The sequence below is a fragment of the Protopterus annectens genome, chromosome 13.part0 (genome assembly GCF_019279795.1).
Source record: "Protopterus annectens isolate FY-2018-M chromosome 13.part0, PAN1.0, whole genome shotgun sequence".
Lineage (NCBI taxonomy): Eukaryota > Metazoa > Chordata > Ceratodontiformes > Protopteridae > Protopterus > Protopterus annectens.
The window spans coordinates 691,919,857-691,939,376 of NC_056747.1; the positions used below are offsets into that span (position 1 = coordinate 691,919,857).

The 19,520-nt window shown below is 34.8% G+C and overlaps 1 protein-coding gene across 2 annotated transcripts in view; it reads right to left on the bottom strand.

Moving 5' to 3' along the window:
* Positions 1-19,520, bottom strand: part of SMG6 (SMG6 nonsense mediated mRNA decay factor) — a 3,859,488-nt gene that overhangs the window by 796,114 nt on the left and 3,043,854 nt on the right. The window lies entirely within an intron of this gene.

The window sequence follows — 19,520 nt, forward strand, 5'->3', positions numbered from 1 at the left end:
TTCTTGCCCAAGACACAACAACCAGTCAGCTTCCAAAAGCTCTGACTCTCTCCCAAATCTTTGTGCTGACTGCTGATGTCCTGTGGAGGGAAAGTCAGCACTCAGAGTGAAGATTCTTCAGGACTTTTTCTGCACAAAAGTTAAGGAGCATATTCATTCTGAGCCACTAAAACATGCAATGACAAACAATTTTAGATCACCTCCCTATTGAAATGTTGGCACTCAAAATGCTGAGTGCAGACAAGCCGAAAAAATGACAGACAATACAGAAGAGCGAATCTTGAAAATTGCTCTTCTCATTAAAACTTCTTTTTGTTGAGGAGGGGGAGAAAGCCTTCTATATCCACCAAAGTGGGGGAAAGCCCCCCCCGAACTTATATATACCAACTCCAAGATCATCATTCCGCAGGGAAAAAGGAATATTCCTTGAAATGGCATCTCAGACTTAGTATATAAATGTCCAGTCTTTTAGCCATTCAGTCTCCATATTTTGGAATGCACTCTAGCAGGTCCCGACATTTCAAATGGTTACCTTTTATATCTCAACAAGTAACTATATACAAAAACAGGGGGGTGGAGGGTGGAGTGTTGGTACTGCAGCAGTGAGGAATTTGAACATCTGCTGTTATGGGCAAGTGCAATATATATATATATATATATATATATATATATATATATATATATATATATATATATACATACATACAACTGCACTATTTTTATCATTCCCACTGCTGCAGTATCCTTTAGGCTATACAGGTTGATAACCAAAGCTTATCTAACCTGGGAGGAGGAAGGATGCAGACAAAGGAGCCCTTGGGGAACGGTCCTAGTAAAGCCAGTTCTGGATATAAAAAAGGAATCCAGTTTGTAATGCCTTGCAAAGGTATGTAAGGAGAACCCTGTAGCTGCACTTAGAATACTTCAAGTCCACGCCTTTCCAATAAGCCATCAAAGAAGACAATGCTCTCCTAGAATGTGCCTTGATACTGCTCGGAACGGGCTTACCATGGTGGTCATAACAAAAGGCAATAGCTGTGGACAGCCATCTGGAAATAGAACAACCCATGAAAAACAGACTTTCTTTGCCTCAGCATAAAAACAGCTGATCAGCTTTTCTACAGGTCTTGGTTATGTCAAGATAGTACCTGAGCTGCTTATGCTTGTCCAGATTATGTAGAATTCCTTCTCCCTGGTTCTGGGGGACAAGACAGAACACTGGAAGACTGATAACTTGGTTCAAAATAAACTCTGAAACAACTTTGGGCAAGAAAAAGGGATTTTTCTTAACACCCTCTCCCCATGGAAGATCAGATAAGGTTCATCCACCATGACAGCTTGCAACTCACATAATCTTCTTGCAGATGTCAGAGAAATGGGAGTAACAGTTTTCCATGTAACAGACCTTAAGTCTGCTTGATGTTCAGGTTTAGAAGGAGAGATGCTTAATTTTTCTAGCATAAAGTTAAGATACCAGGAAAGAGCAACCTGTTTGTATGGAGGTCTCAGATGTAGATTTTCTTGTAGCAGGTTTTCATGCATCTTTTAGTATCTGCTACACATCCTGTGTGCCTAAAAAGAATTAGAACTGAATTATCTAGGTAAACCGCTGAAGATGCTTGAGACTGTGGTGCATCAAATGTCACCAGTCTTGTGTGAGTAGGTCCCACTGTAAGAGGAAGCTTGTGGTAACTGCCCTTGGCAAATTCCATGTGAAGAAAAAAACAATGTAACCAGGGCCAAAAGGGGGTCACCACAATTACTTTTGGAGAGTCCTTCTGAATATTCAGAAATACTTTAGCTATCAGTGAAAAGGGTGGAAATGCATAAAGGAACATTCCCATCTATGGGAATGAGAAAATATCTGTTTTCCAGGCCTGTATGCAAGGAGTCCTGGAGCAGAATTTGTTGAGTTGTCTGTTTTGAAAGGAGACAAACCGATTTAATTGAAGTGTTCCCCACAACTAGATTAATCAGAAGACTCCCTCACTCAATTTCCATTCATGAGGCTCAGGTCTGGCCCTGCTTAGCTTGTCTGCCACTATGTTTTGCTCTGACAGAATGTAGGATGCTTGAAGGGTTAATGAGTCATGAAGTGCTTCCTTCCAAGCAATCACTGCCGGCCTGCACAGAATGTATAACCTTGCACCCCTTGCTTGTTGATGTACTATACCACTGTGGTGCTGCCAGTAATCATCTGGAGAGGTCCTGGAGACCATAGATGATGCGATTTTAAGGTAAAGATTACAGCCAATATCTCTGACATTTATGTGCTTTGGTTTCTCTGAGGAAACCCACAAGCCTTGTACCTTTACCCTACTGAAATCACCCCAAGTGACATCTAAGGCATCCATTGTTACAGATCGACTCTGAAGAGGAGGAAAGGAGGGAAGACCTGAATTTGCTTTTATTTATTTATAGTCTCCACCACTGCAGTTTTTTTTATTTTTTTATTTTTTACAAAGTCCACAACTGAAATCTGAAACTCCAGAGGATGCAAATGTTGGGTCCATGGTCCATGTGTTTTTTTTTTTTTTTTTTTAAATAGAAATCAATGATTCTTTCTCATGTGTAACCTGGCAAGAGAAATCATGAGGAACACAAATAGCATCAACCTCGGGATATTGAGATAGTCTGGTCTGAGACTATGTATTTAAAAATTCACCTTCTCCTGCCTCAAAAAAGGCTTTTGTTGTAGGATGTCAAGACATCTTACAAAAATGATCTGGTGTAACGGGGTCAAGGAGGATTTCTAAATATTTATCTGGAATCTCAGATTGGTCAGAAGAGATTAAAATCCACAGTAAAGACTCCTGACATCTAGGAAAGATAAGTAAGTTGTCCTTTGGATGAAACTGAAAAAAGTACCAGGCAGGACGGCAACCAGGAAGTTTTATTCCACAAGACACAATTGCAAGTAAGGGCTTTCGTCGTATAGACTTCTACAGACATATTAAACCCAACATGTGACAACTTAAATACCCTCTGCAAATCACATTATCTCCAACAATTAAAACCATGTAATATAATTAAAAATATATGCACAAAAAATACACATATACGAAAATAAAAATATATATTTAAACATGAATAAACCAAGACAATGAAGACCTAACTGATGTTATTAACACAAATAATTTAGCATAAGCCTTAATTTTTAACAAACTACTAATACTAACAACCTCATTTAAACCAGACGAAGCCGAGACATTGAGGAAAATTTACCACCATAATTCCCTTTGTTCCAAAATAATGGACCAAGGGCCACCCCTCTTGGGTGCTGCTTCACTTGTTCCAATACGCAAAAGCAAAAACTATGACTGGAATAAGCAGCAACATGCTTGAAAAGCACATCAGTGGGCTTCTGTTTTTTTTAAATCATAACAGTGCTCGTAAATCTGCTGTCTTAATTTACACTCCGTTTTGCCCACATAATACCCAGGGCATGATTTACATAAAGCTATATAAATAACACTCTTAGATTGGCAATTATAATTTCCTCTAAACCTAATGATTTTGTTATTAACTAAAATATCTTCCGCTTCCCAGATCACATAACAAAGCACATGCCCCACATTTCGTCATTTAGCCAACATCCCTATAACTTTTGTCGGCCATAATATCACAATAATTCTTAAATGATCTACTCTGTTTCTACACAAACTTAGGGTAGGGGCCAAGTTTTTCAAAAACCTGTGCATGACCAGAAAGCAATTGCCAATTCTTGGTAATAATAAAAGCTATCTGGTCACTATCAACATTAAATATAGTAACAAAATAAGAACAGGATTCAGTCATGTTAGCATCATGCTTGTTCGATGAACTAGTTAAGAACTGTGTATTGTTACAACAACCTGATACAGTAGTCCCCAGATCATCCAAAACCACTGCATGGCAACTTAAACCCAATAAGAGAACATAAGTCCCAGATTCCCTTTTCCTGACAACCTTGTTCATAATACTGATGAACAATTGTTTCGGGTACCCCTGTTGTAAAAACATAAATTTCAAGTTGTTGCACTCATCAAGAAACTCATCCCAACTGGAAACCATTCTAGCCAGCCTCACTTTCTGGCCCTTAACTATACCTGTTTTTTTGATGGTGAGGGTGGTTACTACTAAAATGTAATAAACTATTAGAATAGGATGGTTTCTTATACATCCTTGATGAAAGAGAATGAGTAATAGGATGTATTGTAAGAACATCATCAAGGTAATTAATAGAACCACACCCGATATTATGTGTAAACTGCAAAGAAAATCAGTAGTGCCATTGATATAATGAATAAAATCATCTATCTACTTGGTAGAGCCCACCCATACCACAAACAAATCATAAAGATATAAAGTATATAAATGAACAAACTGAAAAAAAGGACAATCAAATAAAAGTTTTGCTCCCACGATGCCAAAATGATATTAGCAAATAATGGGCCACAAGGGGCACCCACAGCAACTCCAAAAACCTTTTTTAAAAATTGACCCTGAAAATAAATAATATTTGTGTCCAAAATAAGCTCCATAAGTGTAGTTGATGTATTAATCAAATTCTGATCAAGCCTAAAATAAAAAGACAAATTCTCCTCAAACCACAGTAGTCCAATACTGTGGTATACAACTAAATAAATCTTTAACATCAATGGTTATAAAAACAAAATCCAAACTCAAATTAATCCCATTACACCTTGCCAAAAACTGCCAAGAATATCTACACAAATGAGGGATAGCCATAACACGATCTTTGAGCAATCAATAGTTTGAGCTACTCCATAAGTTTTGGAATTACTAGCATCCACTATAGGTCTAAGGGGAGGGTTTTGAAAGTCTTTATGTATTTTTGGCAATTCAAGTATACTAGGAATATGGGGAGATTCAATATACATATATTTATACTGTTCAGATGTTATCTGCCCCTGCATAAGCATGTTATACATAATCACATCAACAGGATGGTATGCTATGTTGACCTCATTTCCAGAAGCTTCGACATAAGAATCATCACATAAAATGCATAAGACCTGCTGTTCACAATCAAGTTGGTCCATAATTACCAACCCTCCCCCTTTGTCAGGTTACATTACATGTAAGTTAGAAGATGCAGTAAATTCATTCAGAAGTGCACACTGAGCCGGATCCAAACTGTAACTCAAAGTATTGGTATGATGATTTCTAACCAATTGTCTAAGATCCAACTCACAAACACACTGAAACAATTCCAAGGACTGATAGTACTAGGGACCCGCAATTGTGACCAATAAAGCATCTGGTCTGGTCCCTCGAACAACAAATTCAAATTCAAGTTGCTTGTAAACAATTTTAACTCAGACATTACTTTAAAAAGATCAACACCTTTGGAGAGGACAAATGAATATCCCCTACTGAATAACTCGGCATGTTTGAATGTAAAATCGAAGGCACAAGAAGATGTAAATAAAAAAATCATTCAAACTGTTTGAAATAATATTCACAGCACCTGTGGACTGTAAGCCATCTAACGTGGATGGCATTTCTACCTCGATCTGTACGAGCTCTTCCTCTGTTGGAATCGCTCTCACCGGCTGGAATTCTAATGTGGAATGTATTATTCCTGCCTTTTGTTTCACAGGCATTCTGACCTCCTTAATTCTACTTGATCTAAAGGGTCATCCTCATCATAAGAACCATGTTGTTCACTTTGTAGAAAAGTAACGCCCCTTTGGTCATCATTAAACACATCATCCTGCCCACCCGAAGGTACCGGATAAGCCACGCCCTTGGCATATTCTGATTGGTCCCTTTTTATCTTTTTGGATTTTCGCTGTACAACTGAACTACAAGTTTTGCCCACCTCAGAATACACTGACTGATATTTACTTTGAAAATTTGTAAAAGCAATGTGTTGTAAAATTTTATTATCCAACGTCCTGTTGTAAAATATCAATCTCCTTGCGATTATGTTTGACCAGTAACTGTCCTTTAGATGAGACATTAAATCAAGGTCCTGCCTGCTTGAGTTGGTGGTAGCTCAGGTGGATTTAAAATACCCCATGGCACCTATCAAAAAGAGTAGAGGTCCTTAATTTATGAAAACACAAAAATAAACTTGCATACATTATTTAAATAGGTAAACTTTTTTTCACAATCTTAAGAAACAATAAAAAGAAAATTATTTTAGTTATGAGATCCCCATTCAGTTTTCCATAACCAAAATCTTATTTTCTTTAACATAACTATTAAATCTTATTTTTCAATTAATAACATTTCCTTAACTCTTTGATTCCAAATTAACCATGTTATGCAAAACATTTATACTTTTTTGTTGCATACTCTTCTTTTTCTTTATAATAAGCATACTCAATCATATTCATGTTTAATTCACTTACATTTTCAATTCATTCTAAATATTTCATATCACCTAGTTTCTTCCATAAAGTTTTCCTTCCTCTACATCCTAGAAAAAAAACATGCTCACTAGTCTCAAATTCTTTACAATACAGACAAATTCTGCCTTTTTTCATCTTATATGGCATATTTGCCTTCACTGGAAGCTTTTGTATATCAAGTCTCCATAAAAAGATATTGACATTTGACCATTTCTTTCCCTCTTGACATTCTAGCTTGTATTGCTGCAATTTTAACTCTCAATAATTCTCTCCATGGATGTACACAAAAATATTTACTCATAGCATTATTGTATCCAGGAGAAAGTTTTCTCTTGGTAATTATTTATTTCATAATTGATCTGTAACCTCTTATTATTTCAAATATCTAACAATTCTTCTTTATACTTAAAAAATTCAATATTTGTTCTAATAACAAGTCATCGTTGTGCTTTAAATATTGTAATATTTTAAATAAGTGCAATAATGCTGCATATAGCCTATAGCATCAATCAAACCTAACCCCTTTCTCTCTTAATATACAGTACACCTGTCTTTACTGGGTTTAAGCAACAACCCCAAATAAATGAAAGCATTATTATAAACTTCCTTCTAAAAAACAGGCCTGCTAAACACATTGGCCAAATATGAGATTCTTGCTAAAAAATAGAATTAATCAAATAAACTTTCTTTTTGAAGGACAATCTAAACGTTTTCTAAAACTTACACATACTTGTCACATTTTTGTTTTTTTCTTTCATAACTGTAATGTATTTCCCCGTTTTCCAAGACAAATCCTAAACACTTTTATATTCAAGTTAAAACTGACACCTTCCAACATACCATCAAACCTAATCCTTAACTTTTCTCTTTATTTATTCTTAAACTTATTACATGTAAATGGTCTTGCAAAATCATTTGTATTCTGCTCGTGCTTAAATATTTCTTGTGGCAGTTATATCATCTGCTGAAAATAACAAAATTGGTACAAATACCCCTTCATTAGATATGTAACTTTTCCATGTTTTTATTAATAAATGTGGATATCACATAAAAGAGAATATTATACTGCTCAAGGGACATCCTTGTCTTATACCCTTCCAAAGCACTATTTCCTTACTTAACCAAACATTAATCAAAGCCCTTATTATATTATATTTATATGTTGTCATACATACCCTTATAATCAAATTCCCTATACTACATGACTTCAATATTTCCCATAACACATTGTGCTGAACAGAATCAAATGCTTTGCTTGCATCACTTACCATAACTGTAGATTGATTATTTCTATATAATACACCTACTAATTCCCGAATAACTAAAAGCAACTCCTACACATTTTTTCCTTTTATACCATATATGTTTTTATTTATGACTTTATTTTGCTTTCCATTCTTCTCTGTAAAATCTTCATTAATATTTTATAGTCTGTATTGTCCAAAACTACTGGTCTCCAATTCTGAATTTCTTCTTTACAATGTTTTTTCCATATGAATATTACGTCACTATATAGCCCTTTACATCAAAATCGCTTATTTAACCATTAAAAATATCTTTTTGTGACCTTGTCATATTTTCATACATTATATATATTCTGTTCCATCCGGACCGGATGCTGACTCCAAACTAACTTGAATACATTTTCAAATTCCTCCATTAAAATATTTTCTTCATTTCCTTACTATCTTGTTCTAAAAAAGAAATTAATTTCCATTCATTATGAGTTTGTATACCATGCCCTGTAAATAATTCTTCTACATAATTTTCTATTAGTCTCATGATTTTATCCCGTGTATTATAGATTATACAATTTATATCCTTCATTTGCCTCATTATACTATTTTTTCTTAATAATCTTACTGAAATAAGGCGCAGTTTCTTTTTCCCATGCAAAAAAGACCTCTGCTTATACAATAAATGCTTTATTCAAATTATAAGCTTCCAAAACATGCTTCATCATTTCTTTGCAGACTATCAAAAGTCTCATTACTTAATGTTATATATACTCGATTTTTTTCTTCCCTTCTTTTTTTTTTGTTCACACTGCATATAAGATTTCTTATACTTTTGTTTAAAACACAACCACCATTCTGATCAATCCTTATAAAAGATTCTTATATCTACATTATCTTGCCACAGTTATATAACTTTATCTTTTCCTATCTCATCTCATGTAACTTAATTCATTCTTTTAATCCCTTTACCTATTTTTAAACGGTCGTCATTCCCTTTTAACCAAATCCAAATAGCTCTGTGGTTGGAAAAATCTGTTGGCAAAATGATTTCTTCTAATATTAGTAATCCTGAAGAAAACAGAAAATAATCTATTTTTGTTCTATGCTCTCCTCTATTGTAAATCCATGTGCTTTTATCCCAAATTCTCAACTGCCCATATGTTAGCATTTTTAATACTATTTTAACATCGTAATCTTTCTTCTTCTGATGCGTTAAGTTACAGTTGAAATCACCTACCACAATTTTCTCCATATTTATATCAGCACATTGAATCAAATGTTTAAACATATCTTCTCTCTCTCTCATTTTGCCACATAAGCAGAAACTGTGATAATTCTCAAAACCTGACCATTTCATGTTAAATCAACAATCGTAATTCTACCCAGTTTAACCCCAATAGAATCATTTTTTTTACTGCATCCTTGAATAAAATAACTTATCCCTAAACAAGTCTCTTTCCCAAAATTCCAAATCACATTTCCCCACTATATTCTGGTTTGATATGTTTCTTCTTTAGTTAAGAATCTAGAATCTTCCAGAATATCACTATCCTGTTATTTACACCACTCATTAATACTTGTTGTTCTTGTCAAACTTTTGAAACTATTAACATTTATTGTTAATATTTTACAAGTAGTAATATCTTATGTTATCCCTTTACTTTCTTTTTTTCTTTGCTATGACTTTCTACACTTTTTCATTTTATTTCCCGTACACTTTTACCAGTAGATCTTCTTTTTTTAACTACATTCAATTTTATGTCTTCCATATCAATAATATCTGAACTTTCTTCTAATACTGCCTTTTTTCATTATCAACGTCTTGCTTCTCTTGCTCACTTTCTGAAACATATATCTGTATTAAACCTGTTTGTGTCTACAACATTCAATTCTACCTCTAAGTGTTTAGTGACCTACCAATGATAAGTTTGTGTATCTATATTCTCTGACTCTATCTCTTCACATTACATACCTAAATGCCCTGTCTTTTTACATTTGTTACATTTTAACTCACATGCCTCCAAATGTCCTGTTTCTCCACATACACATTTTCTATTTTCACAATTGTTTATCAGTTGATCGGATTTACCACAGATAAAACAAGTTTTTGCTTGACCTAAATATCTCACCATATCTGTGTCCCCATCCAAATTTATAATACTAGGAATGTGCACAATGTTTCATTTTCTACATTCAATATCACAAGACAGTCCCACACAGCAGTCCATAAACCTCTTTTATCATATACTTTTGAAATTTCTAATACATCTTTGCATATTTTTAATAAATTCCCTTTAAAAGTCTGTTTCTCTATTTCATTTCTAAATTGTATATGAATCTTTTTTTTCTCGTTTCTCTGAAAAAAAGTCTTTAAGACATACAGATTCCAAGGGAAATTGTATTTCTTTTATCATATTCTCCTATAAACTTATCTAATAATTTCCAGATTCAAAACTACTGTCACAGTAAGTTTATATATATATATATATATATATATATATATATATAAGCTCTTACCTCATTTGCTTTAGTTCCAAGAAGTGTAATTATCTCATCCCATACCTTGCATCTGCCCAGTTCAGTACCTTTTTTCTATTCTTGTTTGAATGACTTATTTTTCTTAATCATAGAATCTTTCTTCTTGTCTTTTTCTTTGTGTTCTTATCTTCACCATTTCTGCATATGACTTCTTCACTGTAGATTCTGCTCACTTACCATCCTCTTGCTGTAGTCTGTCAATTATTTCACCCCAGGAAATATCTTTTACACTTTCTGGATCACTCATATCTGCCAAGTCCATCAGTAAATCCTCCCATAACCCTACAGACTGGAGGGTTGTAACAACAGACAATTGTGCTGAATCCTATTCCCAGAAGAGGTTTTGCAGTATAAAATCCTCCAAATCCACCACTCATATAGCTTCTTCTTCTCCTTCCACCACAGCATGGAGCTCCTAACAAAGGCTCAACTGCCTTCACATCATCACCACTTATTCAATGCTCTTTAAAGGCTCGCCTATCTTTAACTCTTTGCTGTGATTATTGGACATAATTATATCCTCCTTCATCTGCTTTCCTCCATCCAAGCTGAGAGATTCACTACTTTCATGTGAATCTCTCTTTTTTTTCATTTTTACTCAATTCCATACTTGCTCCTGGTTTCTCCAAGCCACCTCCATGCTAGGATCAGAAAACGGAAGTGCTACGATGATTCGCGTCCTTGTATGACAAGAGTAGGGGAAGATCCTCCATGCCTTGGAAAATTTCCCTTAGTGGTATAAATACCACCTCAGATTTCCCAAGAAAACAGGCTACTGACCTAGTGGGACTAACCCTGTCAACAAAGAATAAATAAATAAATGAAAATCTAAACGAGGAAAAATATGAATGCAATTCACTCTGCAATGAGCTACGGCTGCAGCTAGACACTATGTAAACACCCTTGGGCAGCAGATAACCCAAAGGGTGGCACAGAGAACTGATAATGCGACCCAGACACAGCAAATTTGAAAATTTTACTAAAGCCTTTGGCTACGAGAATGCGATGTTCTGCATCTTTTAGGTCCAATGTTACCATAAAGCTTCCCTGGGGAATGACAGGTAACAGACTCTGAAGGGTGAACTTCTTGAATTTTGGAACTTTAACATACAAATTTATGAAGGAAAGACCTAGAATTTATCTCCAAGAGGACTCTCTCTTTGATACCAGAAACATTCTGGGATACAAGCCTTTGTCTTTTTAAAATGGTACACGTTCTATGACACCTAGTGTGAGTAAGTGCTGAAGAAAGAATTCTGTTTGGTTCTGAGGATGGACAGGAACTCCCCTGAAAGGGAGCTTGTATCCTGTGTGAACTGTATACCTCCCAAACAATCGTAAACACCCATGAGTCTGTCACAATCTTATGCAAAAGAGGAATATAGAGAGCAAGTTGTTAGGGCAGATTTTGACAGACAGAGGCAGGAGAGGAGGGGATGGGGGAAAGAATGTTGGTATAGTCATTCTGAAGTTGGAGACTGCCCATTCTTAGCAAAGGATCCATGTTTCTTATTGTTCCCCTCTTGTCATCTTGTTTTATTTCCCTGTTTGGTTTGAGAAGACGGACATTGTTTGTTTTGTTTCTTAGACATAAAAGTGCATCAAGGAGATTTGTAAAGGGGAGGGAGATAAAAATCTTGGAAACTCCTGGAATTCATGTCCCTCTCAGATCAAATTGTTTGAGGACCTAAGAAGTAGATGGGGCAATTAAAACCTCATTATTTAAAGCTGAATTCCAAATTTCAGACTTTACCTGATCAGAAAACATTTCTCAAGTTTCAAATTCCACCAGGAATCCAGGTATTAACGATTTTATAAGTATAAAACCATTTTTAATTCTTGATACATAATATTTTTATGGCTGCAATATTTGATGAAATGTAAGTACACATAGTGAATTTAATTCATGTTTTAGTATTTCAATCACAATACCATATGAATAATTATTTTTAGTGACTTTTAAAATCAATATTTATAATTATATATACATTTGTATTTACTTTTGGTATGTATATACATAAATCACCAAGATTTATATGTTTTTTATATAGGTCCAATATTAGTTATGTTACAAATGGAGTACTGTTTCTTTAAATTGAGTAACAAAGTTTTGGCCAAAACTGTTTTTAAATGAGTTAATTAAATGTTTTGCACTAGTTCTGATGAAGTCTGCGATGGTGCAGATGAAAGCGCTCAACTAGTGCTTAAGGAATGCTATCGTTGTAATAAAGGATTTATTTTCAGTCTACAGCGCCTTTTTGCTTCCTATGAGTTTGGAACTTCTGAGTTTGTTTACATAGCAATTGTGCTAGTGCTTCATTTGCTTCCTGCAAGTCTGGAACTATTGAGTTTGCCAAGGGAAGCTTCTTGTGTTTTTCTAACTACAAAGTATTGGATTGGGTTTTCTCTACCACAAGCTAAACGGATAGTCAGGACTTCCTGAGCAACCAGGCATTTGCTCTACAACATTTCATCAGCTTTTACAAACATTCTAAGGTACTTTTTTATGGTTGTTGTGGTCTCCCCACACAGACTGTTGCGAGTTGTGTTCAAGTTACTTTGCATCATTTGGAAGAGTTACAGGAATGTATATGCCTGGGATACAAACAGATTTAGTCCTACTTCACTTTTGAACTTCTAAACATCAGTGTATAACAGTGCATGAGTTTGGAACTTCTGAGTTTGTTTACATAGCAATTTTGCTAGTGCTTCTAGTGCTTCATTTGCTCCCTGCAAGTTTGGAACTATTGAGTTTGCAAAGCGAAGCTTCTTGTGTTTTTCTAACTACAAAGTATTGGATTGGGTTTCTCTACCACAAGCTAAACGGATAGTCAGGACTTCCTGAGCAACCAGGCATTTGCTCTACAACATTTCATCAGCTTTTACAAACATTCTAAGGTACTTTTTTATGCTTGTTATGGTCTCCCCACACAGACTGTTGTGAGTTGTGTTCAAGTTACTTTGCATCATTTGGAAGAGTTACAGGAATGTATATGCCTGGGATATAAACAGATTTAGTCCTACTTAACTTTGAACTGCTAAACATCAGTGTGTAACAGTCTTTTTGTTACACTTTAGTTCAACATCTTGCCAATTCGGCGAAGCAGTGAGGTTTCTGTGGATTTAAAAGAAGTGTTTTTTCATCCTTTTTTCGTTCTGTTTTATCAGTGACATAATTCAAGTTTCATATATCCGTGTCATTTGTTTGAACTTTAGTAGCTATCCCAGCTACGGTCCACCACTAGTCTATCTGCAGGATCTGATTATATTTCATCAAGGAGATTTGTAAAGGGGAGGGAGATAAAAATCTTGGAAACTCCTGGAATTCATGTCCCTCTCAGATCAAATTGTTTGAGGACCTAAGAAGTAGATGGGGCAATTAAAACCTCATTATTTAAAGCTGAATTCCAAATTTCAGACTTTACCTGATCAGAAAACATTTCTCAAGTATCTAATCATGTCTTAAGGAATGTGTATATTTGTACAGATATTGTGTTTAGGGCCACTACTTCTGCTACTGTTTTGAGGAATGTCAAAAACAATAGAATAGAGAAAGGTACTACCTTCAGGGAGAAATACTGGTAGCTAAATCTCTCAAACTGTCTATACAAAAAAGTACAAACTTCCTCATATGGGTCTAATAGTAAAACAATACTATATGCTAAAACGGAAGCAGAAAAAATGTTCTTACCAAATCTGTTCAAAATCTTTTCCCTACTTAACCACTGGGAAAGGGATGGATGCCATCAGCAGCCTGTTAGTGAAAATCAAGAGATGGCTGCAGGATCAGATCTAAGGTAAGAATAAGTGCTCATTAGTTTGAGAAACCTTGTAAAGCCTATCGAATTCTTTGTTGAGGGAAGGCTGTGAATCAGGTTTCTTACAAGCAGCACTACTACATCCTCCAAGGCTGGCACTACTGGTGAAATAGGCACAGAATAGGGGATATCCACTTGTGGCATATCCTATCTCCTCAATTCAGGGAGGGAATATCCATTTGTTCCCTCAAAACACTCATTCATCAACTCATTCATCCTGGCTATAATCTGAGAAAAAGAAAATTCCTTCAAAAAAGTTTGTGAGGACCAAGCTTCTGCAGCATCAGAGATATCTGACATGTCCTCCTCAGGAATGTTTCTACTACAGATTCTGTAATCTGTGTACCAAGACTGATTGTCTAACACTTTTTTGGTTAACGTAAAAAAATTATATTTTCTTATAGATATCACGTCTTCTGATCAACAGTGTTTAACCTTTTTTTTTCTTTACAGTTATCCCTGAAGACCAGCTAGAAGAAGGAACCTCTGTCCCATCAATAGGTCTCTTCTTCAGCAACAACCAGCAGCATTCTCCAATGTGTCTCCATGCCCCAGTAAAGATTGCTCTCCCATGCCAGGTTGGGACACTGGGACAGCCATAGAGGATAAGCTGACCTCGAGTTCATGGTGGCTGAAAGAACTATACTAAAGGAAGCTGAAGAGGCTTTGCAGGTCTGAAGAATGAATGCTGGCCGCTGAGGTCACCCACCTGCGGATGAGGCAAAGACTGATCCAATGGAGTCAACAAGGGCTCTTCGGTATGTTGTCTTTTCTTTCTAGGAACTACAGAAGTCAAATCAGGAGGAGCAGGGTAAGTACCCATGCTGTGACTGAGAAGGATGCTTTTGACATGTAAGACATGTTGGAACAAGTCATTCAGTAGATGTACAAGCAGCACACTTACACTTTCACAGATACAAAGACCCCAAAATACTGTAATGCACAAGTAGCACACTAAATTCCTGTCAGAAACCCATTCAAAGTAAATTTTCTTTGACAGAAAAATGGCAGGTAAATTGTCACAGAATGAACACAAGCACTACATAGCCCACAGTATTCCTCACCCAACTAAAACACTTTGTCACATACATTTTATTTAAATAAGAAAAAGTTTACATATGCAGTACATTTTGTTATAAAATAAGCACCCAAATTAGCCAACAGAAAAAAACAGCAGTACCCTGACAGGAAGCTTCTGACATGTTTCTTAAAGGGGCAGAACCACAAAAATAAAAGTATAAAATATAATTTTTATCGTGTGTGTGTGTGTGTGTGTTTGTAAATTATACATACAAAATTTCAGTATGGAAGGATTCTCCAAAGACCAGAAAGGAGCTCAATACCATTGCTTCTCTTGCGAAGCCTCTCAGCTGCTTCTTCACAAAGTAGCAAGAAAGTACTAAAGATTTGCCACTCTGACTGTTGATTTTTCCCTCCTAAGGGCTCACAAATCAGCAGTCACAGTAGATGAGTGGGAGGAAGCCACATCTTTTGAAAGCTGGCTGGTGGTTGTGATTGGTGGGCAAGAAACAACCCATATACCCTAAAGGCTACTGCAGCAGTGGGAATGATGGCCATCTGCTTGTTGCTGATGACCTATAGGATTCTTTCCAGCCAAAGTTTTCTCTCCTCCATTTTTTGACTGATTTTCTCACAAGTTCTCAAAATTTCTTATTTGCTGTCATAAAACCAGTGCAATTACTACCTACTGATGGAATTTTAACTAAGCTAACAGTTTCACTGGTGCTTTTTTCATAATTTTAGTTTTCACACTGGGAGATCTCAAATCAACCGCTGATCAGTGTGCAGTCATCTTGGAAGACCCTGCATTCTGGGTATGTACAGCTGATCTTTTGGTTCACAGAGACTCATGTTCAAGGTCTGAAATTTTGTATTGCATTCCATTTCCATTGGTTCACAGACACTCACCTTCAAAAGTCTATAATTCTGTATTATATTCCATTCCTATTGGTTCACAGACACTCATCTTCAAGGTCTGAAATTTTGTATTATATTCCATTTCTATTGCGGGTGTCGTCATTCTGAATTTCTGCTGAGCATTCATGTAGTACTTCTTTAATGAGTTGTCATTACCTCAGAAGTAAAAATCCATTCTGTATATTGTGAGCAGCATATACATGTCTGTGTATGTGTATATATGTTTTTGTTTTCATTTGCAAACTGTCAAATAATATGCCATTAAGCTAAAGCAAGAAATATTGCATGGCCAAATTCAGTACACTGCTGCAGTGAGACCCCAAAGAGCAGAATAGCACACATAGGTACTTTCTGTAGCTGAACACTGTGTGATGACTGCCTGAAAGTTTCATAATGAAACCCATAAAGGGAAGAGAGATATTGCCTTATTTACAGAGCAGCTGATTAATCGGTTTACAGGTTTTCACTGCCACAGTCTGCTATTTTGTAACATATGCTTTCTTCCATAATGGATGCTGTGTATGCCATACAATAATGATCTAGAATACTACTTTACTAAGTTGTCATCACACCAGTATATTTTACCAGATTAAAAAATATATGATTTGGAAACTGCCATAGATAACATACCATAGGTTTGTGCAACTAGTGGTATGGGCATATTCAGAACTGTGTTGCACTGAAACCAAGAAGATATGAACAGCAATCTAACAAAAACTGGTTTCCAAATAGCAAATGTGAGTTCCAAATGAAAAATAGTCCAAAATACAAACACAATGGAACTCAGTACCTTGGACTGTGTAAAAAATGTATTTAATAGCAAAGCCTTCTAGTCTAAACAATGGATCTTCAAATGAATCTCAAGTTACCATCCTAAATAATATTAAACTACTAGAAAAAATGTGCAATCTTATGTTTGCAATGGCAAAGTTTAAGTTTTTAAGCTTTTCTAACAATGAATATTGCATCAAAAGGTTTATGAGCAGTTAAAATGCCAAATTTATGGTAATTCTTATCCTGATCTTTTGAAAAAATGGCAAGAAATAAATATGAAACTAAGTTGTGATTATATGTTGCTCATGAATGAATTTTTCATTGATATTGTGCAGCAGTTAACGGCTGATATTGGAGATTTGGAAAATACTATCATAACTCTAACAGCTTTCAATGTGTTTCTACACTGTACATGGATGCCCTTGATTCTCTAAGTATGAAAACACTATTACTGCTGCAAAGAAAAAGTTGTTCCTTCAAGATTTTGATAACTTTAGAATTACCCATATTTTTCCTGGCTGAAAACAAAGTATAATAAAGATGCTTTAAGTACTAAGAATAAATGGCGAACATCTGTTATTCCTCTACAAACAGTTGAAGGAGTATCTTCAGTATACGATCTTGATGTACAGGCTCCACATCCAATTGAATCAGGTAAAATTTCTTTGCATTATAACACCAAGTTTCCATCTTCATCTAAAGACTTTGGAATTATAAAGAAGCTTTTGCTGGTATTCACCATGTCGGACTCTGTTAATGTTTCAAATGCTTCTTGGGTCCATTTAGAAACATCCTATCCTATATGCCAAAACAGTAACAAAGATTTTCTAACCACTTCAATGACAATACCCATACAGCTCCCTGTGAAGACTACTGCTCGAAACAACTAAACACTGGAGGAGCACAGAAAAAGTGTAAGCAGGGGAAAAAATCAATAAAATCAAAGAGTTTATCAGGGTCTGAATACCAGAAGTCAGAAGGACAGTACGAATGACAATTTCTTCAACAGGTGGACTCTATCATTGCTTTTGTACAACAACCCATTACTTTAGATGGTGTTTTGAACTTATTTTCTGTCTGCTTAACACCGTTAATGCATAGTGTTTTAAAAATGTCTTAACTTTATATCCTCAACTTGTGGTGATATCAGTGAGGCTCTTACTAAATTACAATTATTTGTAAGGGAACTGAATCTGAAGATATTGTTTAAAGATAAGATTGATGCTCCTGCTGAGAAATGCAAACATAAAAGTTTTGGGCCTGCCAACCTTTAATATTGGCTTTTCAAAGTATGTGTGAAAAACATTTACATGATTTATTTTATAGGGAAAATGTGGCTAAGTATTATAATCATTCTCAAAATGAATTTTAGCACTGAGAGTGTTAAAAGAGACTAATGATATTATTAAAAAGGCTGATGGGGGACAACAATAATTATGGACAAAAGTAAATATACTGAAAAATATGTTGCAATTGTTATAGATATTAATACTTCTTTTGTTGTAGATGTTTTTACATGTTCAGCAATTGATTTACAGACTTAAAGCACATTTATATGATTTACAAGTTAATAATTATATTACTCTGGAAGACTATGCATTTATGGATGTTTCAAATCCAGTTATTCCTATTATTTATGGATTACCTAAAATTCATAAGAACATCACTTGTCCTCCTATGAGACCTATTGTTTCTGGTTGGGTTACACAATTTCTATTTATTCAGAAAATGTTTTTTTAACCCACATTGAATTATGTTAAGAATTTTACAAAGGAAAATATGGATTTTATTTCCCAGTTACATACATGGTAATCTGAAAATCTGAAAGATTATTTTAATAGTTTATTATTAGTGATGTTGGATATAAATTGTTTATTTACTGTGATTCCAAATGAATACGGCTTACAAGATGTCAGGCAACATTTATGTCAGTTTACTGATAAGTCAACTCATGAAATACAAATTTTATTACATAAAACTAAATCTAATAATGTGTTTTTATTTGTGAAGTGGTACTATCATCAATGCAATGGGCACTCCAGTTGCCAATACATATGGAAATATTGCACTCTCAACATGGGATGGAGATTATATTTTTGATAAAGAAAGTGTATACTTCAAAACATCTGTTGATGATATCGTTCTCATTCGGAATGTTAGTCTGGATATTTGAAATTATTTTATCATTCATTTACATTCCACTTCATCTTTTTTAAGTTTTAAGTCTAAAGTTTCTACTACTATTATTTTTTTAGATATTAATATTTATATATAGGATAGAATAATAGGTACAAAGATTTATAAAAAAAAGTGTGCAGACAACTCATTATTTGCATGTGGATATGCATCCTCACCATATTTTTAATGGCATACTTCGTATCTTAGTAGACTTAATACTAAGCAAGTAGCAAGTAGACTTAATACTAAGACTGTTCTCTAAAACTTAATGAAATGTACTGTGAGTTTTATAATAGGGTTTATAAAGTTAACCATTTAGATACTAATAGGAACAGAGTGTTTCACGAAATGAAAATTTTAGCTAGACCCTATTTTTCTGAGCAGCAAGTAAACAATGGACAGCCTAGATATTGTACCGAATGTAATTCTAAGCTTAGATACTATATTAAATACAATACACATACTAACATAAAAAAAAACATTAAAACTGGTCAATTTTATGTTCATCAGCTACTATTAAAAAGGCTACAGGCTATACAGAACATCCTAATTTTTTATATAAAAAAAGAAAGGAATCTTAAGATAATTCTGCTTTAAGGATTTTAATACACTTTTTCTTATTAATGTTGTAACCGTTCCATGCTATGATCGTCAATTTTGCAATCATATTAATA